Raw genomic sequence first — 21,103 nt, forward strand, 5'->3', positions numbered from 1 at the left:
ACATGAGGACTACCAACCGAGAGAGTGCAAGCCAGAGGGACCCTAAGAGATCAACTACTTTGGGGGAAAAAGAAATTGCTAGTGTGCAGGATAAGGGAAAGAGTGTAGACCACGACCAGGGGATGGCAGAAATGAGAATGGAGATTGCACGGTTGCAAGAGCTGGTAAGGAAGCCTGTGAGATCCCATGTACAATGTATATACTGCGGTGGCAATCGCCTTCCAGTTGAGTGCCAAGATCCTAGATCTCGATCATGCTCAAATTGCAGTAGATTGGGCATGATGCAGTGCATTGTAGAATGCCGAGGAGATTCCCATACGTGCAACAGTACAACCCTCCATACTCAGGTAATAGGCCACCCAATTTATTTGGGAGGGGAGCCCAGTTAGCTCGCCTAGCACCGACTGACTCAAGACTTGCCGTACCTAGGCTGGAGATGAACCCAACTAGTATACCCAGACCACCAGGGCCTTTTGTAACCCACCCATCTAGCGATGCTCCTGTTCACTTTGTGGAGGAGCCTAATGAGGAAGAAAAATATTTCAACCCGTACATATCCTATGACGAGGAGGGCAACCCAGTCCTGATGGACTATCAGCCAGTGCCGGTGACGGCTTTAGGAAGAGGAAGAGGCAAAGGCTTTGGAGGGCCAAGCCAAGATCCAGTCACATGCTGGACTTGCGGCCACCCAGGCCACATTTCATCACGCTGCCCAGAATGAGAACTAGCTAACAAGGACAAAGCGGATCTCTGATGCACAAAGTGTGGAATCACACATCTGTTTCCTGACTGTCCTAGGCGGAAGCCATCAACCAGCTCTGCCAACATGCCATCGATTCCTTTGGGGCTTTTGGAGTGGAAACCTTTGACAGTGAGGATACACCCATCCCACTACATGTTATGATGCGAGCTCAAACAAAACAGGCAGACATCTCTTTGCCAGGGCCAAGTAATCTTGACGCAACCTCAATAGGAAAGAAAAGTCGGAGGAGACGGAAAAAGAGAACCGATGCAAAGATAACTCTTAAAACCGAGGAAGCGACTACGTTAGTAACGAGAAAGAGGGTCACAGATGCAGAGGCGGAGACCTCAGCTCCTAAAACAGCCGAGCTAGGGAGTGCCAAGGTAGGGGAATATCCCCATCCCAAATGGCAGCTCGAGGCTATAGCTAAGGTCGAGGAGTGGGTCAAGGATGCCCAAAAGCACCTCAAGGATGCTGAACCCATATTAGAATATCCTATTGACTATTTCTCCAGCGTGAGCACACCAGTCTCACCTTCAAAACCACAAGCTACGAGCATACCTGCACCACTAGGGGCAACTCAGCAGCAAGGCCAAGGGGAAACTTGCCAGGGCAGACAGAATGCATGGCCTAGAAATGCTAGCCTCAGGGGAAGACAAGAGCCCAGTAGCCTCCTCACAACCTTGTTGTCTACTCCAGTAACTCTAAGCTTGGAAGACCTGCTTAGGCAGAATCATTCCTTATGGCAGGAGTTAAAAGACTTGATGGAGGGACACACAGGACTTGTGGGTGATGATCCGCAAGATCATGATGTGGTTACACAGATCCCAAGTCTAACACTCAACTCCTAAGTCTTTGCACGTCAATGCTTTTTGGGAAGGCACTGAAATGCATGCAGTTTTACCCGTCCTAGCCTTAGGAGATATGATGCAAAAAGGAATTGTAGACACGGGCGCAAGTGTTAGTGTACTAAGCCATGCAGTCTTAGAGGTATGGGGAAACCCTCTTGTAGAGACTGCCAAGTTTAACGTCACGTTAGCAAATGGAATGAAGGTAAGACCATTTGGGGTATTAAAGAATTGGCCAGTAAAGATTGCCGTTGTGCACTTTTTCGTAAACTTCATTGTCATGAAGGGAGTGGATTACGATATACTATTAGGCTGACCTTGGATGAGGAATGCGCGTGTCATTGAGGATTGGGGCAATGGTTTGATTTTCCTAGGGAACAGAACTAGTGCAGTAAGGGCAGAGATGGACACTTGGAAGACGACCCATGTTAAGCTAGATGCCATCTCAGCTATGCTGAAAGGCGATACTCAAATGACCAAACCCTATGGATCGCTCACTAAATATATTCCTTGCCCTAAGGATGAGAGGGATTGGATGCACGTTTTGGCAACCATTGATCTACCATTCTTGGATGAGGAAGAACTATATCGGCAGGCTACTAAAGCTGCAACCATGCCAATTGAGGAGCCAATTGTGCCACTCTGCATGATGCCAGGAAGCTCACTCAACCCAGGCAAACCAGCCTCGTTCCATATCCCCAACAACAAACTAGAGCTTCAAGAAATCATAGAGTATCTGACCAATAAACTGGAAGGCAACTTGGCTGCTAACTTAAAACCTCTATGTGATCTATTAGCTAAGCCAGAATGGAAATGGACCAAGGTCCACGACCTGAATTTGTTATATAACTGGGCTTTAGTTACTGATGACAAGGAGACTGGAGAGGAAAGCTTAGGTGATGATGAGCAGTCAGAAGGACAAGACTCTGATGACGAGGAGTATGAGGACTGTCACTCTACGGGAGAGGAGAGTGAAGAAGAGATAGATACAATAGAGTACGACACGGAAGGAAAAGCGATAGAACAAATCAGGGCAGACTCGAGGCCTAGGAGAGGAAGGACCTGTCAGAACGAAAAAGGAGTCATGCCAATGGAGTGTGACAGATCCTGGCTAGAACACATAGGAGCTATGGATTATGAGCAAGCCGGTGCCACATAAGAGCCGTGCATTACGAGCAAGCCGGAGTGGCACGACCATGGGTAATCCCAGTGCTCAAGACGGATGCACCTACTGAACTACGACCCCCTGGGGAAACACCTTCCTCACGTGAGGGATGCGAGTTTAACTCAAAGTCGAAAGTCAGCACTGAGAGGGGTGTGTTATTTTTGTGAGCTTTTGATTTCGTGCTTTTGCAATTGAAATTGATTTTTAGAGCTTTTTGAAACAACCTTGGATGCTTTCTACAAATGACATGTCAAAAATATATTGCGCATCATGCATTACTAACCCATTCACAATAAAGGGAGCAATCACAACAAATAATAACATTCCAAAGTTTTGCATTACCCAAAAGGAGTACAATATCTAGAAAGGTTCCAAGATCTTCATGTAACAAAAAGGACATGCCACACCCTAATGAAGTGCATGATGATGAGTCCTCCAGAACAATGAATGAGCCATGCTTACGTTGGGCTTCCTACATAACAGGGCATATCTTACGTGTTTGCCCTAACACAAAGGCAAGGTCAGTGGGGGTTAGTGCAGGCTGATGTATGACCATGTGCTCCTTGGGTTGAAGGCCAAGTATGTGCATGTACACATAATACATATGTTTGCAAGCAAGAAATGCCTTTTGGGTAGATTCTCTTTTTTGAAAATCAGGACAAGTGCACCTAGGCTCTTCTTTGATGTGCACATCATAGCAACTCTCTGTCAAGACTCGAAATACTGAATGTTGTCTCTCAAGTTGCACTACCTCCTCCAAGAATGTCACAACCATGCAACCAACTGCCTCTATTCTCTTTTGTGCATCTTTGGCAATTCCATATCTCCACTTGCCTCTTCTCCCGCTTGAACCACATTCTGTAAGAAATAGGAGGTTTGCTCTTCTCGTTCCTTGGTGGTGTTGTAAAGCAGACAAACTTGAAACCAGCCTGTCTTAGGCTGCTACACTCTTCCTTCGATATATTTGTTCCTATATCAACTGGCCACAAAGATGGAACAATTGGTGATGCCATCACTTGTTTCTGCACAGCGTTTGTATGCTTGACATCATGATTACAGAACCATATCCATTGTGCAATGGCCTTGTTCTTATAGGCTCTCTCAGACCAAAAGCATGGTGCGACTAACCCCACTTGCCGACTCTGTAATTTGCTGCTGCAATTCTTTCTACCCTCCATACCAAAACACTTTCTCACACAGTTAGATGGTGTCCTTCGTAAAGCCCACTCCTCCTGTGCCACTTCTACTTGAGTTGACGTTTCCGCATTTGGTGCACTTACTCCACCTGCAAAGGGCTTGATTGGTATCTCCTCATCCTCTTGGATACATATCTCTTCCATCTTTCCATCGTTAAACTGTATACTCCGCGGCCTGCCCCTGATTTTCCTTTGCCTTGACTCCATCATGTATCCCGGTCTATGAGAACTTACAGTTGCTCCACCTCCCTTCTTTTTTCTTTGCACAGTCTCCCTATCACCTTGCATTATAGGCTCCTCATACAAAGGACTTATAATGCACAACGGTCACCCTGGCATATCATGAGTGGAGCTCGATATCTCAATACTCCCCCTCGACCTCAATCCCAATTCCTGCACACCAAGCAGGTCTCTGAACTTGCGCAGCTTCTCTACGCCCAATGCCCTCGTGAATATGTCAGCTACCTGATCCTCTATGCTGACATAAACTAGATCAATAAGACCTAGTAAAACCCTCTCCCGCACATAGTGATAATGCACCTCAATGTGCTTTGTTCTAGCATGATAGACACCAAGCTACCTCACATGCAGCCATTGCTGCACCCCTGTACTCAGCCTCTGTGCTCGACAAGGCAACTCTAGGCTGTTTCTTGCTGCTCCAAGTGACTGCAGCACTCCCAAAAGAGAACACATATCCACTGGTAGATCGTCTATTAGAAATACTACCAGCCCAATCAGCATCAGTGTATCCATGCAACTGTATCTGAACCCCAGTCTCATAAAATAGTCCATACTGCAATGTGGACTTCACATACCTGAGTATGCGTCTAGCCGCATCCAAATGCAGTTTTCTTGGAGCCTGCATAAATTGACTTACCAATCCAACAGCATAGCTCAAATCTGGCCTAGTAATAGTCATATAAATCAAACTTCCTACTATGCGCCTGTACATAGTAGGATCTTCCAGAAGCTCACATGCATCTGCGCTCAGCTTCACATTCTGCTCCAAAGGAACTGAAATAGGGTTACAGCCTGTCATCCCATATTTGGACAGCATGTCCAATCCATACTGCCTCTGCAAGAGCCATATTCCACTTGGTGATCTTATCACCTCAATGCCCAAGAAATAACACAGCTTTCCCAAATCCTTCATCTCAAACTTCTGCTTCAATAGCATTTTCACATGAAGGATATCTTCATCACTATCACCTGTGATAATCAAATCATCAACATAAATGACAAGCAACATAATACCTTTCTCTGTTTTTCTCACATAAAGTGAGAAATCTGCCTTGGAAATCTGAAAGCCAATAGTGACAAGATACTGTCCTATCTTGTCAGACCATGCTCTAGGTGCTTGTTTCAAGCCATACAAGGCTTTCTTCAACCTGCAAACAAAATCAGGATGAATAGTATGCACATAACCTGGTGGCTGCTCCATATAGACCTCTTCTTGCAAATCACCATGCAAGAAGGTATTCTTTACATCCATCTGATGTAAAGACCATCCCTTTGATGCAGCCATAGCAATGACTGCTCTTACGGTTGCCATCCTTGCAACCATACTGAATGTTTCTTCATAATCAATGCCATATGTTTGTGCATACCCCTTGACTACTAATCTTGCCTTGTATCTATTCACAGAACCATCTGCATTGTGCTTCACCTTATAAACTCACTTACAACCAATTGCATTCTTATCTTTAGGCAAAGGTACCAATTCCCATGTAGCATTTGCTTCCAAAGCATCCATTTCTTCATCCATGGCTTTCTCCCATTTTTCTTTTCCCATGGCTTGCTCAAAAGAAGTGGGTTCTGGTTCCTGTATCACTTTGACTATATAGGCATAGTGAATGGCTATAAATCCATCATATTTCAGCCTATCCACAGGATACCTAGCTCTGGTAGACCTACGCAAAGTAGACTCACTTCCAGGTACTCTCAAAACATCCCTGGTCTTCGTTACTCTAGGTGTAACAATAGAAGGAATACCCAACTCATCATCAATGCTCTGTTCTAAGCCACTGGATTCACCATCCACATAAGAGTGACATGCATTCACATCAAACATGGGATGATCTACCTTCTCTTTTCCTTTTCGTGATACATGCATACCACTATCTACATTGCTTTGAGGAGATTCTCCTGATCTCAATCTGCCTGTCCACGGTGAAGAATGTGAACCACTGCTAGAGGACGCTCCAGGTCCACTAATATCTTGTGATTGCTGCTGTGAATTCTGTGTAGCATTACCATTTTGTGCATCTACATCATCAATCACATTTACTAGTTTATACCAGCTACTCATCTCATAAAAAATAACATCTCTACTCACTGTAAACTTACGAGTAGAGGGGTTATAACATCTATACCCTTTCTGCTGCTGCAGAGAGTAACCAATAAAGATGCACTTCTCAGCTTTTGAATCCAACTTGGATCTCAACTCATCTGGCACATGAACATAGGAAATGCAACCAAAATTTTTCAAATGAGAAATATCTGGTTTCCTACCAGTATGCCTCTCCTCTGGAGTCATCCCATGTATTGCTGGAGTGGGAGTCCTGTTCATTATGTAGACTGCTGTAGCAACTGCTTCAGCCCAATAAAAATCTGGCAGGTCTTTTTCGTTGAGCATGGCGCGAGACACCTGTCCAATATGCCTATTTTTCCTTTCTGCAATTGCATTTTTTTGTGGGGTATGACTGCATGAATATTGCTGCTTTATGCCATGCTCCTGCAGGAACTTTGCAAACTCATTTGAGAGGTACTCTCCCCCTCCATCTGACCTTAGGCATTTTATTTGCAGGCCTGTTTCTTTTTCAACCATAGCTTTAAGAGTTTTGAAATTCCCAAACACTTCACTTTTCTTTTTCATAAAATATACCCACACTTTTATGCTATAGTCATCAATAAAAGTGACAAAATAATGACAACCTCCAATAGATGCAACTTTAGTAGTCCACACATCAGAGTGGATTAATTCCAATGGCTTCTTACTCTCTTGAACATATCTAGGAAATGGTTTCCTTGCCTGTTTTCCAAATTGACAGGCTTCACATACCTTATGCATTTCTGCAACCTTGAATTTAGGCAATCCTGCAACAATATTTTGGGCCTGCATTAATTTAAGTCGTTGTACATTAACATGACCAATGCATTTATGCCAGATATCAATATCTGCAACTACACCGGTCCCATGTGCAAACATTGTTGCACTCAATTCAAGCATGTCTGCATCCAACGTAAACATTCAGCCCTTCTTCTTTCCTTTTGCTATCAAGCGACCTTTATTTTTCATATCCTCAACAAAGCATCCATGGGGATTAAATCTTACCTGCAAGCCCTGCTCAACCATTTGACCAACACAAACCAGATTCTTGGTGATGTTCGGGACATGAAATACATCTGATAGGTATTTCTTTTTCCCATCCTGCATAGACAAAGGAATTTTTCCAATCTGTACAATAGGATGTGCAGTATCATCACGAGTCTCCACAAACCCTAGTTTTTCCATTTTCCTTGCATCCTGCATCCATTCCGCATGACCTGTCATGTGGTTTTGACATGAGCTTGGGCTTTGCACTCTTGTGAGCATACACCTACTGGTGTCAGGTCTTGCCAAAGTTATGTATACTTTGCCCTATTGTCTAAGGGGTATGCCTACTCACTAACGGATACTTTGGTGACATGTTTGGGTGTTTGCTCAAGGTCTTAATGACTGCTTGGTGCTGATTTATGCCCGTTAATGGCTGGTCATGTCTTGGTTATCATTTATTGACTTGGTGCAGTGATTTGGTCAGAAATTGACTCTCATAATACACTGATGTCATTTATTATAGCAAGCATATAGCTCCGTGCATGGACTTTTCATGCTGAAATATTTTGAAATGATGTACTTTCACTAGTACTTGGTGGGAAACAGCTTTGGTTACACTTTTCTTGCCATTTTCTCTCGATTTTAGTGATTTTTTTGTCATTTTCTGCAATGAACAGCAAGCAGTTTTGAACTATCTACAATCTTTCAGCCTGCATTATGGCAAGTTCGTCCACTGATCATGCTATTTTCAACATCACTAAGCTTGATGGTACAAATTACTCTTATTGGAAGAGCCTGATTTGGTAGGTGTTGGTGCAGAAATCGCAAATCAAACCATTGAGGTTTAGCAGGCAGTGGTTTGTAACTATGCCAGATGAGGAATGGTTTGAGCTTGATGAATTATGCAAGTCCACTATTGTATTATCTCTCACAGAACAGGTCCATTACAATGTATTTGAGGAAGAACAAAGTGCATGGTAGTTGTGGGATAAAATCAAGAATCTCTATGACAAGAAAAGTCCAGCGAGTCAGATGTATTGGGCTGAAGCAGCTTATGGATCTGCGCATGAAGAAGAATGTGACCAAGTCTGTTCAGTTGAGCCAGTTCCATGCTATACTCAAGAACTTGACTTCACATGACATCACTTTTGCAGAGGATGTCACTCCTCCTTTCTTGCTTGGTACTCTTAATGAGTCATGGGATGTATTCCGCACTGCATTATGTGCCTCTACTGCTACCTTGAAATTATCTAATGTTGAGAGTGCTCTTCTGCAGGAAGAGGTTAACCATAAGAATTTGGATGCCTCTCGTGTGTCGCATGCTATGACAGTTAGAGGCAGGAATGATGGATATCGAAAGCATGGTAATGGCAGTGGTGGCCGTGGACGGGATTCTTAGAAATCTCGGTCCAAGTCTCGTGGGAAGTCACGTAACAAATCCCATGGCAAGAATGCAAATGTTACTTGTCACCATTGTGGAAAAAAGGGCCATATTAGGCCACAATGCCATGAACTACGCAATGAAAGGCGCAAAGATAAGGGGAAAGACAAAGTGCAGGATAAGTCTTCTGATCGGAGCATAGTGCCTGCAAAGTCCAGTGTTAAAATTGAAGAGATCAATGTTATGCAGCCTGAGGATGTTGATGATTATATCCTTGTAGCTTCTTCTAGTGCTTCGTAAATGACAGAGATACACTCTATGTATGCACAGTGTTGGCTCTTGGACTCAGGTGCCTCCTTTCATGTGACACCTTATCGAGAGTGGTTTCATTCATATCGTATTGTTTTGGGTTCTGTGCGCTTGGGTGATGACAACTCTCTTGATATTGTGGGCATTGGTGATGTTAGGCTGCAGTTTCCTTCTAGCAGCAATTTTGTTATGCAGGATGTACGTCATGTACCTGCTTTGACATGTAGTCTCATGTCAGCTAGACAGCTTGATGACGCAGGTTATCATGTATCTTTTGGAGACTCTGTATGGAAGATCACTCATGGTAGACTTGTGATTGCAAGAGGTGCCAAGGCTAGCAGCCTCTATCCCTTGATTGTATCCGCATCTTCCCTTGATCATGTTTTGTATGTGGGTTCTATCCCACATGTATCTCTTTGGCATGCCCGTTTGGGCCTTATGTCTTTGAAGGGAATGAAAATGCTTTCTGGTTTGCAGTACTTACCGCCCCTTGATTATGTATGTTTTGATTCATGTGAACATCGTCTTTATGGCAGGCAGACTAGGTCTACACATAAGAAGTCTGGTAGGCCATATGTCTTTGAAGGGAATGAAAATGCTTTCTAGTTTGCAGTACTTACCGCCCCCTAATTATGCATGTTTTGATTCATGTGAGCATTGTCTTTATGGCAGGCAGACTAGGTCTATGCATAAGAAGTCTGGTAGGCCACGCATGAGTGAGCCCTTGGCATTGGTACAGTCGGATGTCTGTGGGCCCATACCTTGTCAGTCTATGGGTGGTGCAAAGTATTTTGTTACGTTCATAGATGATTTTTCACAAAAAGTTTGGCCTTATCCCATTAAGTTGAAATCCAATGTCTTGGCTGTGTTTTAGAGATGGCTTGCATTAGTTGAGAACCAGTCTGGGTATAGGCTAAAATGTCTAAGAACAGATAATGGGGGTGAGTATGTCTCATGTGCTTTTGAGCAATTATGTGATGAGAGGGGTATTAAGCGTCAGTTGACCGCCCCCTACACCCCCCCTTAGAATGGTTTGGCTGAGCGGATGAATAGAACCATCCAGGAGCATGTACACAATATGCTTAGCCATGCAGGCCTACCACAGAGCTTTTGGACTGAGGTAGTTAGTACAACTGTGCATGTCATAAATAGATCACCTTCTAGTGGTTTGGATTTCCAAGTTACAGAGGAGGTATGGACTAGAACACCTCCCTCTTATGTGCACCTCCATGTCTTTGGATGTGAGGCATTTTGCCATGTGCCCAGGGACAAGAGAAGTAAGCTAGATCCTACGAGTGTCAAATGCATTTTCCTTGGTTATGGGGATGCAAGCGAGATGGGTTACGGTCTCTGGGATCCGCAGGTGCGAAAAGTCATCCGCAGTCATGATGTAGTCTTCCATGAAGAGAAGATGCATCGATAGCCTAAGAGAGTTATTGAGATCCGCAGGGTCATATTTCAGGAGGAGATGAGAGCTCCCGCACAACCAGTTAGAAAGCCTATAGCTGCAACAGATGCTCATGGTCAGGGTGTTGGATAGACAGCTAGGCAGACAGTAGAGCCTATCGTGAGATGGTCTACTAGAGACAGACGTCCACCTAATAGATTTCAACCCTCGATGCATTATGTCTTGGTTATAGATGTAGGAGAGCCTTTCACTTATGATGAGGCTATGCGCAGGGGTGATAGTCACTCCTGGGAGAGGGCTATGCAGTCTGGGATAGACTCCTTACATAAGAATGACACTTGGGATTTGGTTTCCTTGCCTATGGGTAAGAAGCCTTTGCCATGCAAGTGGGTGTACAAGCTGAAAAGTACCCCTGGACATCCCAAGCCGGCATACAAGGCTAGATTGGTAGCAAAGGGTTTTAAGCAGGAGCATGGTGTGGACTTTGATGAGGTCTTTTCTCCTGTGGTTAAGATGACCACCCTCCACTTAGTCTTTTGGCTTTGGTTGCTTAGCTTGACTTGGATCTATACCAGATGGATGTCAAGATGGCTTTCTTACATGGGGACTTGCATGATGAGATTTATATGGAGCATCCTAAGGGCTTTGCAGAACCTGGCAGGGAGCACCTAGTATGCAAATTGAAGAAAAGCCTTTATGGCTTGAAGCAGGCACCTAGGGAGTGGTATCATAAGTTTGATGCCTTTATGCAGTCATAGGGCTAGAACAGGAGTGCTATGGATCTGAGTCTTTACAAACGAAAGCCCATGATGGTTCTTTATTGATTTTGGTACTCTATGTGGATGATATGCTGATAGCAGGGAAAGCTCATGATGAGCTACATGCTCTTAAGGCTCAGCTCAAGAAGAGCTTTGAGATGATATGTTGATAGCAGGGAAAGCTCATGATGAGCTAGATGCTCTTAAGGCTCAACTTAAGAAGAGCTTTGAGATGAAAAATCTGGGACAGGCCTCTCACACTTGGTATGCGTATTAGACACGAGAGGCATCAGGGACTCCTCTACTTGTCATAGAGAGAGTACATTCATAAAGTCCTTGAGTGCTTCCGCATGCACGACGTAAAGCCTATTGGCTGTCCATTGCCTTCTTATGTGAAGGTCTCACAGGCTGATTATCCACAGACAGATGAGCAAAGGGCCAAGATGGCCAAGATTCTCTATGCATCCGTAGTGGGCAGTCTTATGTATCCCATGATAGCCACTCATCCAGATATTGCCTTTGCAGTTGGTGTTGTGGCACACTATATGGATACACCTGGCAAGAAGCATTGGGATGCCGTAAAGGGTACCATGAGGTACCTGAAGGACACTGCAGATATGTGTATATGCTATGGCAGCCAGATACATGAGTCGTGGGGTACACTGACTCTGATTATGCAGGACATGCAGATAGTAGGAAGTCCACTTTCGGCTACATATTCACCCATGGTGGAGGTGTTGTTTCTTAGATGTCCAGGGTGCAGAAATGCACGCCCTTTCTACTACAGAGGCCGAGTATGCTGTAGCCACTGAGGCTTGCAAGGAGGCCATTTGGTTGGGTCGTTTGGTTGCTGACCTTGGTATTGATGCTATCCCTACACTGCATTCAGATTCTATGAGTGCTATTCAGTTAGCCAAGAATCCGGTCTTCCATGCAAAGACGAAACACATTGAGGTGAGGTATCACTTCACACGTGGGGTCGTTGAGGACAAGTCTGTTGACCTTGTCAAGATCTCGATTGACGAGAATCCTGCGCATCTGCTCATGAAAAGCCTCTCTACAGAGCGCTTTGCCTTCCTTAGGATGTTGATGGGAATGGGATGAGATGACATCTTTCCTCATCCTGTTGTACATGTGTACATGTTGTACTGTCTTTTTTCTTTTTTTCTTTTCACTCCTCACTAGGGAAAATTCGTCTTTAAGTGGGAGGTTGTTGGGGGTAAAGGTGCCTCCGCCCAACCGCCTGTGTATTACTACACTGACAATCATCGCCACTGCACACTATAGTGTTGAGATGACAAGCTCAACACATGCGGACATTGATGATGGACCACCTGGTTAGATAGGTCCACATGTCTACACTTAGCACGTCGATGGTCATTATGATTCTCACATGGCCACTGACTCATTACTTATTATATTCAGGTTGTTACACTTATTTACAGCTGGCATAGTTATAGCGCCAGTCGACTAGTGTAGTCAGTTATGCATTGTTTGACTTAGTAGGCCACTTTCCTTTATGTTGTATCTTATCTATACTTTGTGTACATTGTAAAGAGTGTGGAGGAAGAAGAAGAAACCAGCAAGAAAACGTTTTTGGCATCCATCTCTCTTCTTGTCTCTTGAGTGAGCTTCTCCAAGTGCATTCTGTGTGTATTTGGCGCAACATCTTGAGCAAGTCCCCCCACCACGCGATTCTTGATATGGTATCAGAGCCATGCCACGGAGAAAGCAAGGTTCGAGCAAGCAAGCCACGGGTAAGAAGCTCTCCCATTCTTCCACTCTCTCTCTTGGATAGTGCCTGTGGAGGTACTAGAAAATTTGTAAGTTCAAAGGTGTTTACCAGCAAGTAAACACAAGGTTTATGTGCAAAGTGGTTGCAGATTTTATGTATTATTGAGCAGACAATGAAAAAGGCTGTCTGGTATATTGTTGTGCACTACAGGTCGAGGGTTGCAGAAGATTTGCTTGCTGTTGGTATTAATTTTGTGATAATGGTAGAGAACAGTGGAAGCCCTATCATTGAGAAGCTCGACAAGAACAACTACCCATCATCATGGAAGTTCCGTGTCACGAACTTCCTAATTGGAAAAGGCCTCTACGAGTTTGTTTCAGGTGAAGAAAAGGAGCCGGAGGTGAGTGATCCTCCAACTACAGAAGAGACAAAGGCACGAAAGGAATGGAATGCAAAAGACAAGAAGGTCATGTATTGGCTGTCTGCAGTAATTGACAATAATATGCTGAGACATATTAGAAATGCAGAGAATTCATATGCAGCTTGGACCATACTTGAAAGTATGTTTTCCGTAAATACAAAGGCACAAAAGATTCAACTCAAGCAAGATTTGAATACATTGAAGAAAGGGAAGATGTCTATCAATGAGTATGCACTGAAGGTAAGGAGCATTGCAGATGCATTGGCAACAATTGATGCAATGCCCGACGATGATGATTTGGTGTCATCTACCTTGGGTGGACTTAACAATGAAAAGGCTTGGAAGTCTTTTGTAACTTCCGTATATGTTCGAAAGCCATTTCTAGATTTTGATGAGTTGGTCTCCCTTATGATCACTGAAGAGATCAACATGTAGAGTGAGACATCTGAAAGAAGTGGTGAACAGGTCCAGGCTTTCTCCTCCAGTTTAGGAAGGGGATGTGGCAGGTTCTCCTCAAGAGGTCATGGTACAGGACATGGTAGTGACAACCAGTAAAATAGATTGAATCAACAATTTGGAGATATGCAGGTTTCAAGAGGTTGTGGTAACTTTAGAGGCAGGGGAGCTTTAGAGGAAGAGGTGGATGGCAGAACAAAGGTTCTAACAACTCTGGTATTGTGTGTCACTACTGTGGCAAAACAGGTCATATTGCAACCCAATGTTATGCTAAGAAAGATTATATCCGTAGTGGTAAGTTGCAGCAAGGAAACTATGCATCGTCTTCACGACAAAATGAAGACAAAAATGAACGTTTGTTTGTTATGCAGTATATGTTGAATGCTGTTACAGGAAAGGGAACACATGAAGATGTTTGGTATGTTGATTCAGGTGCATCCAATCATATGACCAGCCATGTAGAATGGTTTGGAGAGATGCAGGATTTGCAAAATGCAGGTTATGTGCAGATGGGTGATGATTCATGCCACCCAATTTCACATGTTGGACAAGTTCCCTTGTCCTTGCATGATGGTAAGACAGAGAGTCTTTCAGATGTATTACATGTGCCATCTATTACAAAGAACTTGGTGTCAGTCGGTCAAATAGTAGAGCAAGGGCTGCAAGTCAGATTTAATGCAAAGGGTTGCTTTGTAGAAGGCTTCAATGAAAATTTCAGGTTAGTTGCAAAAGGAAGTAGAGTTGGATGTATGTTTACTCTGGATGCTGAAATTCCTACTATGAATGCTGCTATGCATGCTAAAGGAAAAGGTGTTGTTGCAGACATTGAAATTTGGTACAAACACATTGGACATGCAAATGTACAAAGGCTGAAATTAATGCAGTCCAAAGGGTTGGTTACAGGTTTGCCTACATTTAGAGTTGCAGAATTTCATAAGGTATGCGAAGCATGTCAGTTTGGTAAGCAGGCAAGACAACCCTTTTCACATGACAGAGATGTAAGCAGAAATATCCTTGATGTTGTGCATATAGACATTTGGGGGCCTACACAAAATGTATCTCTTGGAGACATTTCATACTTTGTCACATTCATTGATGATTGTTCTAGAAAGCTGTGGGTATATTTTATGAAGGAAAAGAGTGAAGCATTTGAGCACTTTAAACTTTGAAGGCTGCAGAGTTGAAAGAGAAACAGGCTTGAAAGTAAAGTGCTTGAGGTTAGATGGAGGGGGAGAGTACCTCTCAAATGAGTTCTGTGATTTTCTGAGGTCTCATGGGATAAAGAGACAGTTCACATGCATGTATACCCCATAGCAAAATGGGGTTGCAGAAAGGAAAAACAGGCATATTGCAGAAGTTGCACGTGCCTTGATGGCTAAAAAGAATATGCCTAAGAATTTTTGGTTTGAGACTGTTCATACTGCTGTTTATATTATGAACAGAACTCCCACAGCTGCAGTTCATGGGATGACTCCTGAAGAATGTTTTACAGGTAAGAAGCCTGATGTCTCACACTTGAAAGTGTTTGGCTGCATTGCATATGTTCATGTGCCAGATGAGTTGCGAAAGAAACTAGATCCAAAGGCTGAAAAGTGTGTCTTTATTGGATACTCTTTAGAGCAGAAAGGGTATCGCTGTTATAACCCTATCACATGTAAGTTCAGAGTGAGCAGGGATATCATCTTTGATTAAATGAGCAGTTGGTATGCATCTAGTAGTGATGCATTAGATGATGATGATGATGATCATGACACTCATGTGCAGGCTGAAAAGCAAGAGTCACGAACTCTTAGTGGACCAGAGACATCATCTGGTAGTCCTTGGTCTGGGAGACTAAGGAGTACCTCTACACGTTCAGGTGCATCTAGTAGCACTACAGGTAAAGACAAAGGAAAGAATAAAGTGTCAGAAGGCATTGATGCAGTTCTTGATGTAGACTCCAGTGGCTCAGAGAGCTTGGATGATGAGCTTGGCATTCCCTCAGTGAGGACACCAGGTGTACAAAGAGCTCATAATAATGTAAAGGCTCCATTGAGTGATCCGATGGTACGCAGATCTAGCAGAGTTAGATACCCTATTAAAAGATTTGGTTTTGAAGGTTATGCAGCTCACCATTATGCTTATATGGTGAAACTAGTTGAGGATGTTGAGCCCACGTGTTTTCAGGATGCTGTTGGTCAAACTCATTAGGATGCAATAATGGATGAGGAGATGGCTGCACTAGAGGCCAATAAGACTTGGGATCTAGTATCATTGCCGAAGGGCAAGAAAGCTATTGGATGTAAGTGGGTTTATAAGATTAAGCACAATGCAGATGGTTCTATTAGTAGGTACAAAGCTAGGCTGGTTGCAAAAGGCTATGCCCAAACATATGGCATAGATTATGATGAAACTTTCAGTCCAGTTGCTAGGATGGCAACTGTCACATGTGTGATTGCTTTGGTACAACCAAAGGTTGTAGGTTGCAGCAAATGGATGTGAAGAATGCCTTCTTACATGGTGATTTGCAGGAAGAAGTGTATATGGATCAGCCAACAGGTTATGAAGATTTAAAGCATCCCACGTATGTGTGCAAGTTGAAGAAGGCGCTCTATGGGCTCAAGCAAGCACCTAGAGCATGGTCTGACAAGATCAGAGAGTATCTTGTCAATATTGGCTTCTATGTTTCTGATGCTGATCACTCACTTTATGTGAGAAAGGGAGATGCAGGTTTGGTCATCATAGTCATCTATGTGGATGACTTGATTATTACAGGTGATAGTGATAGTGGGATTGCTGAAGTCAAGGATTTTTTGAAGAAGAAGTTTGAGATGAAGGATTTAAGTGAGCTAAGATACTTCATTGGCATTGAGGTGATCAGATGTGATGATGGTATATGGCTCTCCCAAAGACAGTATGGCTTGGATATGTTGTCCAAGTATGGTATGACAGCATGCAAACCACTTTCAGTTCCGTTGGAGCATAATTTAAAGTTGAGTGCTGATGTTGGGGATGAGATAGAAGACCCTAATATGTTCATAAGAATAGTGGGGAGTTTGATCTACATGACCATTACAAGGCCAGACTTGAGCTACGTTGTTGGTCTTGTGAGTCAGTTTATGCAAGTACCTAGAAAGCCACATTTGGATGCAGCCAAACGCATATTGAGATATGTGAAGTCCACATTACATTATGGAATTTTCTATGAGGCAGGTACAGATGTACAGGTGTTTGGATACACAGATGCAGATTGGGCTGGTAGTATATCTGATAGAAGATCTACCAGCAGATACATGTTCTCTCTTGGTAGTGCAGCAGTTGCTTGGAGCAACAAAAAGCAATCTATAGTTGCTTTGTTGAGTACAGAGGTTGAGTATAGAGGTGCTGCTGTTGCAGCATGTGAGGTAGTATGGCTACAAAAGTTAATGGCTGATTTGGATGTGCAGTTGTCATTTATTGTGACAACATGAGCAGTATACAGTTGGCTAGGAACCCTAGGTTCCATGCCAGGACAAAACATATTGAGATACACTACCACTTTGTGAGAGAGAATGTACTAGCAGGTGAGATTGACTTGGTGTATGTCAGCACACAGGATCAGATAGCTGACATCTTCACGAAGGCATTGGGTACAGAGAAGCTTCAAAAGTTTCGAAGCTTACTTGGAGTTGCAGAGGTGCAGTTGAGCTTGAGGGGGAGTGTTGAGATGACAAGCTCAACACATGCGGACATTGATGATGGACCGCCTGGTTAGATGGGTCCACACATCTACACTTAGCACGTCGGTGGTCATTATGACTCTCACATGGCCACTGACTCATTACTTATTATATTTAGGTTGTTACACCTATTTACAGCTGGCATAGTCATAGCGCCAGTCGACTAGTGTAGTCGGTTATGCATTGTTTGACTTAGTAGGCCACTTTCCTTTATGTTGTATCTTATCTATACTTTGTGTACATTGTAAAGAGTATGGAAGAAGAAGAAGAAACCAGCAGAAAACGTTTTTGGCATCCATCTCTCTTCTTATCTCTTGAGTGAGCTTCTCCTTGTGCATTCTGTATGTGTTCGGCGCAGCATCTTGAGCAAGTCCCCCCACCATGCGATTCTTGACATATAGGTGGCGAGCCCCCATCATCGTCACTTTATTCTTTATTCTTTTAGTGATAGTTTGAATAAATGAAGGCTCGATCACACATTGTGACTGTTGGAGTTTCCATTTATTGTCTCTCTCTTTCTTGCTCTTACTCTCCCGCCATAGCTCTCGAGTGCAAGCTTTGATCCTTCTCACCTTTCACACCCACCATAAGGAATAGATAGTTGATCATTCTTCTAAGAAAGTGTTTTGAGCATTGTAGACAATTTTTCATAGCTCTTAATGCACGAAAGTGTGTATTCAAGGTGCCTTATGGGTTGTTGCTAGGCCATGTGGTTAGTTCAATAGGGATCGCGACTGACCTTGCAAAGATCAAGGTCATAGTCGCCATGAGTCCGTCGCATACTCCAAAGGAGGTACATAGCTTTCTGTCAAATTGGTAGGGTATTATCAAAGGTTTAGTAATGCCCTGGTAGAAAGAATATTGCCACTAATGAACCTATTGTCCTTTAATTGTCTGTTTGCATGGAGTGATGCTTGCAAAGTATCTTTTGATTATCTGAAGCAAGAGTTTGCCAAAGCACTTGTTTTAAAAGCATCTAGTAGGAGTGAAATATTTTATATATTTTCAACAACAACAATGTATAATATTAGCTGTTATTTGGTCCAAATTTGGGAGGAAAAATGGTACCATTCGATAGCCTTTGCTAGTCGAAAGTTGGGCATATCTGAAATTAACTATACCTATATAGAGAAGTTGTGCCTTGAGATGGTATTTGTGACCAAAAAGTTCAGACACTACATTCTTTATGAGAGGAAGGTGGTTTTTTATACAAAGACGGAAGGGGTTTGATTGTTGATGAACAAGTTACAACCGCTTGATCGTTTAGCAAAGTGGTTAATCACTTTGCAGAAGTTTGATTATGACATTAAGAGCAAGCCACCGAAGCTACAGGGCATTGTAGAATGTCTTGTGGATTTCAGAGAGCCAAAAGAGGTCTTGGCTAAAGGAAGCGACATGGAAACACTGTTTAAGATTGATACACCTTCTATTCCCTCCTGGTATGCTGCTATAATGCACTATCTATCTACAAGAGAGACTGGAGCTACTCTATCAAAATCCAAGAAGAGAAAATTAAACAGCAGGCTTTAAAAATCACATTAATTGTAGGAACACTATATCGATAGGGTGTTGATGATATCTATCGTCGATGTGTGATGCCTGATGAGGTTCCATTCATCTTGGAGGAGTGCCATGACTCCACTTGTGAAGGGCACTTTGGTGGGCAGTTGGCGGCACAGAAGACCTTAAGAGCTGCATATTGGTGGCCATCCATCTTTCAAGCTTCATTTGAGTATATTAAGAGATGTGATACTTGTCAAAAACATGATAGTAGGGAGAATAGGAAGTGACCACTTACCTCAATTATGGCTATACTTCCATTTGAAAAAGTGGGTCATCGACTTTGTGGGTCCTATTACTTTGTCATCCACTATGCAAAAGAGATATATTATCATGGCGACTGACTTCTTTACAAAGTGTTCACAAGGATGAGCGACAAGGAAGGACAATCTAAAAGAGACTGTCAGTTTCCTATTAGAGCATACTATATGCCGCAAGAGAATTAGTATCCATTTTCTAAACAAGGTGATTAAAAGCTTGAAGTGGATGCACAATTTAAAAGTAAAGAAATATATCTTTAAGAAGGGGCAATTAGTTCTTTATTATGATGCATGGAGAGAATTGTTCCCATGAAAACTTGAGCCCAAATGGGACAGTCCCTACAAGATTGTAAGAATGGGAAAGAATAAATACACAATATTACTGGCTGATCTTGAGGGGGTGGAATTCAAAAATAAGGTTAATCTTGATAAGATTAAACATTATTATTTCTAAATGCACTTACGAAATAAATGCCTTGCAGATCAATACTGGGCTGATCAAGAACCTGCAAGAGACGAAAGAGGTTGATGGGGCAGTTGATTCCTTATTTGGAACACCCATACTTGGAGCAAAGATATCATCAAGGGAAGCTTATCTGGTGGAGTAAAGGATATAAGGTAATTGAGCAAGAGGACGGATCATTCATTTAGAAAATCAAAGTCTTCTTTCAGCACTGCTTAGGAATCTTGATGAGCATCCCTGTTCCATTCAATGAAGAGGGTGGGATGGAGCCTTCAATACATCCTTTGAACATGCTCAATTTTGATTATCATAATTACGAGTAGAGTTAACGATGGCAAACCGACCCATCAACCAGCTGTTAAGCTTTTTTCTACAGGTCTCAAATCATTCCTAGCATGGACCTGCAATGCATTTTCTTTGTATTAGCATACTTAGAAGTAATAAGGTTTAATCTTATTAAGATTAACCTTATTCTTAAACTCTACTCCCTGTAAATCAGCTAATAGGGCTGTAGACCTGTTCTTCCCTAACCTGACAATCTTGTAGGGGCCATCCCATTTAGGTTCCAGCTTCCCTGGAAACAACTCCCTACGTGCATCGTAATACAAAACCAGTTGCCCCTTCTTAAAGGTATACTTCTTCGCTTTTAGGTCATGCAACTGTTTCATGCGACGTTTAGCCACCTCCTGGTGTAATAGGCTTTGCAACTTGATTTCATCTAGGTGTGCTAAAGTCGTAGATCGCTCTAATAGGGTGTCCTCATTCCCCAAAGAATGGTTTATTGCGAATCTTATGGTTGGCAACTCAATTTCTAAGGGTAAAATGCACTCCTCACCATAAACTAGTTTGAACGGCGTGTGGCCAGTGGCTCGCTTGAACGTGGTATTATATGTCCATACCGCCACATACAGCTTCTTATCCCAGTCGCATTTCTTTTCAGATACAACTTTCAATAGGATACCCACAAGCTGCTTGTTGGTACTTTCAACCTGCCCATTTGCCTGCGGATTATAAGGAGTCATTTTATTGTGCTTGATTTGCCAAGCCTCAATCAAGCTTTTGATAACCTTGTTCAGGAAATGGGTTCCACGGTCCGACACTAATTCTTTCGGTGGACCAAAATGGCATATTATCTGCTCTAAAAGGAAACTAGCAGTTTCTTTAGCATCATCTTTCCTTGTTGCACATGCTTCTGACCACTTTGTGAAGTAGTCAGTTGCTACAATAATATACCTCTTTTGCGCAGTCGATGACGGAGTAATAGGACCCACAAAGTCTATTCCCCACTTCTCAAATGGAAGTATCGCCATAATAGGGGTGAGTGGTCTTTTCCTATTCTCTCGACTATCATGTCGTTGACAAATATCGCATCTCTTAACATATGCAA

Source organism: Lygodium microphyllum, chromosome 28 (genome assembly GCF_053477565.2).
Source record: "Lygodium microphyllum isolate KBCC chromosome 28, Lygodium_microphyllum_v1.1.10, whole genome shotgun sequence".
NCBI lineage: Eukaryota > Viridiplantae > Streptophyta > Polypodiopsida > Schizaeales > Lygodiaceae > Lygodium > Lygodium microphyllum.